This window comes from Carya illinoinensis, chromosome 4 (genome assembly GCF_018687715.1).
Source record: "Carya illinoinensis cultivar Pawnee chromosome 4, C.illinoinensisPawnee_v1, whole genome shotgun sequence".
NCBI lineage: Eukaryota > Viridiplantae > Streptophyta > Magnoliopsida > Fagales > Juglandaceae > Carya > Carya illinoinensis.
In genome coordinates this window covers 42,647,494-42,654,647 of record NC_056755.1, presented here as the reverse complement: position 1 = coordinate 42,654,647, position 7,154 = coordinate 42,647,494, and the positions used below count along the sequence as shown (strand labels likewise).

General features: G+C 39.2%; 1 long non-coding RNA gene across 1 annotated transcript; it reads right to left on the bottom strand.

Annotated features, from left to right (window-relative positions):
• Positions 1-4,570: 4,570 nt before the first annotated feature.
• On the bottom strand, positions 4,571-5,090 carry LOC122308158. Its single transcript, XR_006241940.1, has 2 exons — positions 4,860-5,090; positions 4,571-4,760 (listed from the first exon to the last, which is right to left on the bottom strand). It is a non-coding gene; the product is annotated as an uncharacterized LOC122308158 (long non-coding RNA).
• Between the last annotated feature and the right edge of the window lie 2,064 nt (positions 5,091-7,154).

The window sequence follows — 7,154 nt, the reverse complement described above, 5'->3', positions numbered from 1 at the left end:
CAGAAAAAAACACGACAACAAGGAACAAACCAAAAAGCAGAAACCACCTGCAATAAAAAAACATTAGCACAGGAGAAAAATAAAAAAAAAAGGAAATAACCTTACCAAACTAGCACTACCCGATGACTTCAACGCAACGAAGGTAAACCCAATTTATCCAAACGAATTAAACCTCTGGGAATCCTAGGCATATCCCCAATAACATTCCAAACCGAATGGTGACCAGCAGCACCTCTCTTAGCCAACCAGTCTGCAACTTTATTGCCCTCTCTATAAACATGCCGAAACACACAAACCATAGAGTTAGTAATATCAAGAATATCTTCCCAGAAATCCTCCAAATACCAGACACCACATCTCCTCCTATTCCACCACGAGATAACCACTTGAGAATCTAATTCAATTTCTACCAAGTGAATACCCAAATGTTTACAGGCTTTGAGACCTTGCAGAAGAGCTAACAACTCAGCTCTATTATTAGAACCAAAATCAATATGAGAAGAAAAAGCATGAACCAAATGACGCGATCATTTCTAATAATCCCACCCACCCCTGAAGAACCTGGATTACCAAGGCTACTGCCATCTGTATTCAACTTGAACCACCCGTGAGCAGGTTTTTTCCAAGACACAAGCTGAAAATGAGGTCTAACTGGAGCCAAAGCCGGAATCTGTAAAGCCTGCAAGATATCCAGATCATACCGGGAGCAAGTATTAACCTTATTCATGTCTTGACACACAGAAGTCATCCAGGATTTAATAGCATGCCAAACCGAGTTGAAAGGCTCAAAACGCCCCTCCATACGGGCCGTACATCTTCTTTGCCAGAGTTGCCAAGTAATGATGGAAGGGAGAAAACCGACCAAACGCCCCACTTGAGAAGAAGAAGAAGCACGTCGAAACCAGGCTTTCACTGTTTCCATCTAGGAGCGACCAATAGGAAGACCAAAAATAGTACCACAATAGTGCCAAATCTTTGCAGCAAAGACCCCTTCAAACAAGACATGGTTTTGATCTTCATAACTGCCTTTGTCACAACAGTCACAACGAGAAACTATAGGAATACCAATCCGACGAAGACGATCATCAACACTCAAAGCCATATTCCAAGCTTTCCACATAGCAATAGAGATTTTAAGGGGAAGGGATTTATGCCACACCCAAGAATGCCATTCCATGCTAGACCCTCGAACTCGAATACAATCCCAAGCCGATTTAGTATTGAAATTACCACTATCATGCTTCGTCCATATCAACACATCCGATCCCCCCTTACAACGAGCCAAAGCCTCAATTATGTTATCCACATTATTCTGAACCACTAAATTAGTCAATAAATCTACATCCCAGCTATTCGACATTTTACAATCCTTAATTTGAAGCAGCGGGTTTCCCACAATATGGAAATCATCAATTAAAGGACCATCTTCCCTCCATTTATCATACCAAAATAAAATGTTACCATCCCTAATACGCCACTTGGAATTATTGAGAATATTGGGAATACTTTTAACGATCATTTTCCAAAACCTTGTACCTTTTTTGGTGTCAAGAAGGGACCACGGAGAAGATCCCACATATTTTTCTTTAAAGAATCTTGCCCATAAAGATTTACCTTGAATTAAATTCCAAGCAAACCGCATGTGCAAGGCTTTTTGCATATCATCCAAATTGCGCAACCCCAGACCACCTTCCTCAACTGGCTTACAGATATTAGTCCAAGCCACCCATTTTTTTTTACCTTTCCCATTCGCCTCGCCCCAAAAGAAGGTGCTCATCAGACGATTAAGGACTTGGATAATAGATTTGGGAACCTGCAAAACAGCAAACAAATGTAAAGCCATACTAGAAAGAACATGTCTAAGGAGAATCAGAAGACCACTCGAGGAGAGAATCTTCATTTTCCAGCCACTAATTTTTTTCCAGACTTTATTCACCATCTCCTCCAAATGCCCTTGCTTGAGACGCCCCAAAACAATAGGAACTCCTAAGTACTTAAAGGGAAAAGATCCTTCTGAAAACCCTGTCATCCGCTTGAGAGCTCTCTTACGAGCCGGCGAGATTTTTCGAGAAAAGAACATAGAAGTTTTATCTTTATTGATCATCTGCCCTGACCAATTTTCATACTTCTCAAAAACTCGTAATAGCTCCCTAATAGAATTCTTGCTGCCATTCAAAAAAATCACAATGTCATCAGCGTACATAAGATGAGAAATCAGGGGAGTACCTCGGGCTTGAGAAAATTGACCAATCCTTTTTTCTGCCACACTATGTTTCAAGAGTCTCAAAAGGACCTCTTGAACAATAATAAAAAGATAAGGAGAGAGAGGATCCCCCTGACGAAGACCACGACCCCCTTGAAAGAATCCTTTTGTCGTACCATTAAGCATCACTGAATACCAAATATTGGAAATACAAGCATGAATTAAATCACAGAAAGAAGGAGGAAAACCAAAGCAACGAAGCACCTCCAACAAAAAATTCCAATCCACTCGATCATACGCTTTAGCCATATCAACTTTGAGCATGATATTACCACCATGAGATTGCTTGTTAAGAGAATGGACCATTTCCTGAGTAAGACTGATATTTTCAAAAATACTACACTCAGGAATAAAAGCGCCTTGCTCAAGAGAAATCATCTTGGGAAGAAGGCCAGTAAGACGATTAACAATAATTTTGGAGCATATTTTATAGAAAACCGAACAAAGACTGATAGGCCTAAATTTGTCGAACCCTGAAGGCGAATCCATCTTCGGAATGAGCACAATAAAAGAAGCCGTATAGAACCTCGGAAGAGATTTAGAGAAAAAAAATTCTGAAATAGCAGACAAGACATCCATCTTCACTACCTCCCAGCAGCTTTTAAAGAAACCCGCACCAAAACCATCCGGCCCTGGTGAACTATTTATAGGAATAGAAGAAAGAGCCTCATGAACTTCATCCAGAGAAGGAATGCGACAGATATGGATACTATCCGCTTCATCAATAACCGGGGATATTAAGTAAGATAAATCCGGAAGCTCTCTTGACTGGTTGGTATTTTGAAGAAAACCAGAAAAATAATTAACGGCACCTTGATGAATGTCTTCAGGTGAAGAATACTCTACCCCATTCAACGTTCTCATCTCTTGAATTCTCTTGTTCCTTTTACTAGCTAAACAAACATGAAAAAATTTAGTGTTTCGGTCTCCTTCCATTTTCCACTTTAGCTTAGCCATTTGAGCCAATCTAGTATCTTCTCTACGCCTCCAAGATGACAACTCAACAGTGGAAGAAACAAGCTCTCTCTCGACATCTTCATTCCAATCCCTTTGAAGACTACCCTCAAGTTCCTCAACTTTCTTTTCAAGGGCATCAATCTGAACATTTGTCCTCCCAAAAACTGTCTTGTTCCATTCCCGAAAAGCCACTTTTAACTTTTTAAGTTTATTAGCAAGTTTAAACAGACCTGTACCAACAGCAGGAGCAGCCCAAACATTCTGAACAAACTCCATAAAGTCGGGATGCTCCACCCACATTTGCTGGAACCGAAATGGAGAGGGGCCATAGGAAAAAGGATCCTTTCGAAACTCTATGTACATAGGACAGTGATCGGAAGTGGTCCTCGGCAGATACGAACAAGTCACGTTGGGACATTTAGTAAGAAGGTTAGGATCAATGAGCACCCGATCCAATTTAGCCCAACTTCTAGAGAAACCTCGTTGACCATTACACCAAGAAAACTTACCTCCCTGTGATTTCACGTCGATCAAGCCGCCCAGATGAATCCAACTATTAAAATCGTCCATGGCTAGACGAGGTCGTGGTCTACCTCCCTTCCGTTCCAGCTCAGACCGAATAATATTAAAGTCACCGGCGAACAAACAAGGCTCTGTACCAGTGCTAGACAAACGTAACTCTTCCCATAAATTCCGTCTCTCCATCATATTGCATTTGGCGTAAATAAAACAGCCCAGAAACTGGAAAGGACCCTCCGCTATACGTAAGGAAATAAACTGCGAACTCATACGGGAGACTTGAACATCCATATCATTCATCCAGAAAATCCAGATTTTCCCACCTGACGCTTCATTGGAGATAACATGATCAAAACGAAAAGCCCGCATATATTTTTGAGCTTTAGCAAAGGTCTGAAACGGTTCTATCAAGACTACCATCTTTGGCTTATACTTGACCAGGAGCTGATTTAAACGACTTTTCGACGTACCAATCCCTCGTATATTCCAAACCAAAAGAGGACTGATCATAGAGAGAACTTAGCGGCTCGAGTGGGAACCCGAGAGGAACTTCTAACTTTCTCAAACTGTCTTTTAGTATACTTCCTCTTCACAACATCCCCCTCTGTTTCCGTATGGTATTCCTTGTCCTGTGGAAAAATATCAACATGTAATTCTGGTTCCGGATCAGACCTTTTTTTTTTTTTTTTTTTTTTTTTATGAAAAATCTTCAGTTCCTCGGGCATTACCCATTTCGATTACTCTGTAACCTTGTTGTAATAATACCAGCAAAAGAAATAATACCAGCAAAAGACACTTCGGCTATAGCTCAAAACAATTACACATCAAACATTGAAAGAGAAAATGAAGAATTAAAAAGAATCCCAACAGTATAGTAAATGGAAAGTGACCAGAACAGGGAAGAATCAAGGAGTACAGTATCTCCACAACTGCCTTCCATGACTATGAAGATTCAGATTGCTGGAACTTGGAAATGCACCTCATATGATGAGAGCATGCTGCTGCCTCGTGTTTCTGGAAACTGCATATAATGAAACAGGGCAATTTTAGGCTCCCAAGTCTGGCATCATAATACACAAAGTCTACAAACCAATTCGTCCAAACAGTTTGGCATTCTCACCCCTTCATATTTAAATCACAAGTCTGATGATCAACAAAAGACATAAGGCTAAACAGCCATGTAACTGATGCAACCAATTCAAATACCCAGCCCTTACACACTTCTGATGAATCCTAGAATATAGTTATAAAACCACCATGGAAATTGGCCAGCCCTTCAAATCCTAGCAAATTTAGTCTACAAATATGCGAATACTCATAAATCAGGAGGAAGCAATAATCAGTGGAAATTGCATAGTCAGGTCAACACCAACACCCGAGTTGTTATTGGCCACCTCCGCCCCCCTTGAGCTTATAGGAATTCCCATAGATGCGTCCTCCATAACAGAAGACTCCAAAGGCAAACCATTCTCTGTAACGTTCTCAGGTGACGGATCCTCTCCTTTATCATTTTCCACTTCTATCTCGTCAATTCGAATCGATGAAGCCGGGTCCCCTGTATCACAATTTTCTGTTGGTACCAACGTCTCTACATCTGCTGTCTCGACGTTAACTGAAGGATTAGAAATATCTTTCGGTTCCTCCATAACGGGATTTGGTTGCCGAACCCAAACTTGAGTTTCAGATTTCTTTTTCCCAACACGGCAGGTCCTCACATTATGCCCCTGTATTTTACACGTAGAACAGAACGCTGGTAGAGTTTCATAAACAATTTCTTGCTTACGGCTATTCACCATCCCAGGGGTCCCAATCCAGAAGTGAGATAAAGGAGCCTTAGCGATATCCATCTCCACACATATTCGGGCTCCATCGGTTCGAGTTGCACACCGGGTGGGGTTATCTCTTCTAATAAATCTACCAATCGGAGCTGTAAATATTTTTAGAAAAGATTCATGAAAAAAGTTTGGGGGCAAACCTGGTAAGACAATCCAGACCGGAACAATGGAAGGTTCTTCATCTTCCTTAAATTTTGGTGTCTAGTGGAAGACTCGGTAAGGGATACCATCAATATCACAAGCCTCCCGTGACAAAGCCTTCAGGAAATCCTCCTCCGAAGACATACGAATAAATACATTTCTTGGGCGCCTCATAGTAGATACCACCGGAGAACCATCTAGGCTCCAGCGACTTCGAATGAACGACCGGATCGCATCCAAGGAAGGACGCTGCCTCAAGAACTTCAGAACAATAGAGAACCTGAACGGTTCTGCCGAACGTGAGATTTCCTCCTTAGAAAACTGAAAAAACAATTCCCCATCCTTACTCTTTGGCAGACGGTGAGCCACAGACAACTCAGGAAGCGGCTGGGGCACCGCCGAGACGAGATCCACGAAACGTCGACCTACGTTTTCAGCGGCTGCCATGCAGCCTTACGTGAAGCAGAATGCAAAACCCTAGCAGAGGAGAAAAGGGCAAAAACGGTATAAAAAAATATCTTGATGTGAAATATTCGTAACCTAGTTTTAACTGAATATATATGTCATATAGATGATAGAATCCCAAACTATCCACTTTGGACAATTCAAGAGTTGTACCCAAACATTCTTTAAGATCATATTTGGCCACAACTCTCGAACGGGTCACAAGTTTAACTGTATGTAAAATAACTAAAAAATCCAATAGCTCAGTACTAAACATAATAATTGTTATAATCACATTCTAAATCACAAATACATTGCAAAATTACATTACAAGTATACATGATAAGACCTTAAAGATTTTGAAGTCGACCCTATATTTTCCCATAATATTTTCCCGTTCGAACTAATAATATTAAAGTTCAACCAAAAAAAAAAAAGAATATTCTCTAGCATATATTGATAATTTGGCGCGAATTTTCCCTCCAAACAAAAAAAATTCTTTTGAACAGACTTTATCTCTATTCTAACTATTTTGATATTCGTTCGAACGTATAATTATAGCAATATATAAATATACACATAATATACCCAATATTATTATTAGCATATGTTAAAAATATATACATTATATAATACTAAGTGTCACTAATAGTATAATACTAAGTTTCTTATCAATCTATAATATTAAGTATTACTAATAGTATAATATTTTATTTAGTATCACTATTAGTGTTATACTTATAATTAGTATCACTATAAGTATAATACTAAGTATCACTAATAGTATAATACTAAGTGATATTATAGTGCACATAGCATAAATATATGAAAACTAATAGTACTATAATACTTTATAATATATTCTAAGTACTTAGTTTATTACTAATATATAAACTAAATATATTAAATATATGTATTTTATACTTATATTTAATGCAATATTTTACTATATACTTAGTACATTACTTTAGTATGCAATGCTTTAAACAATACTA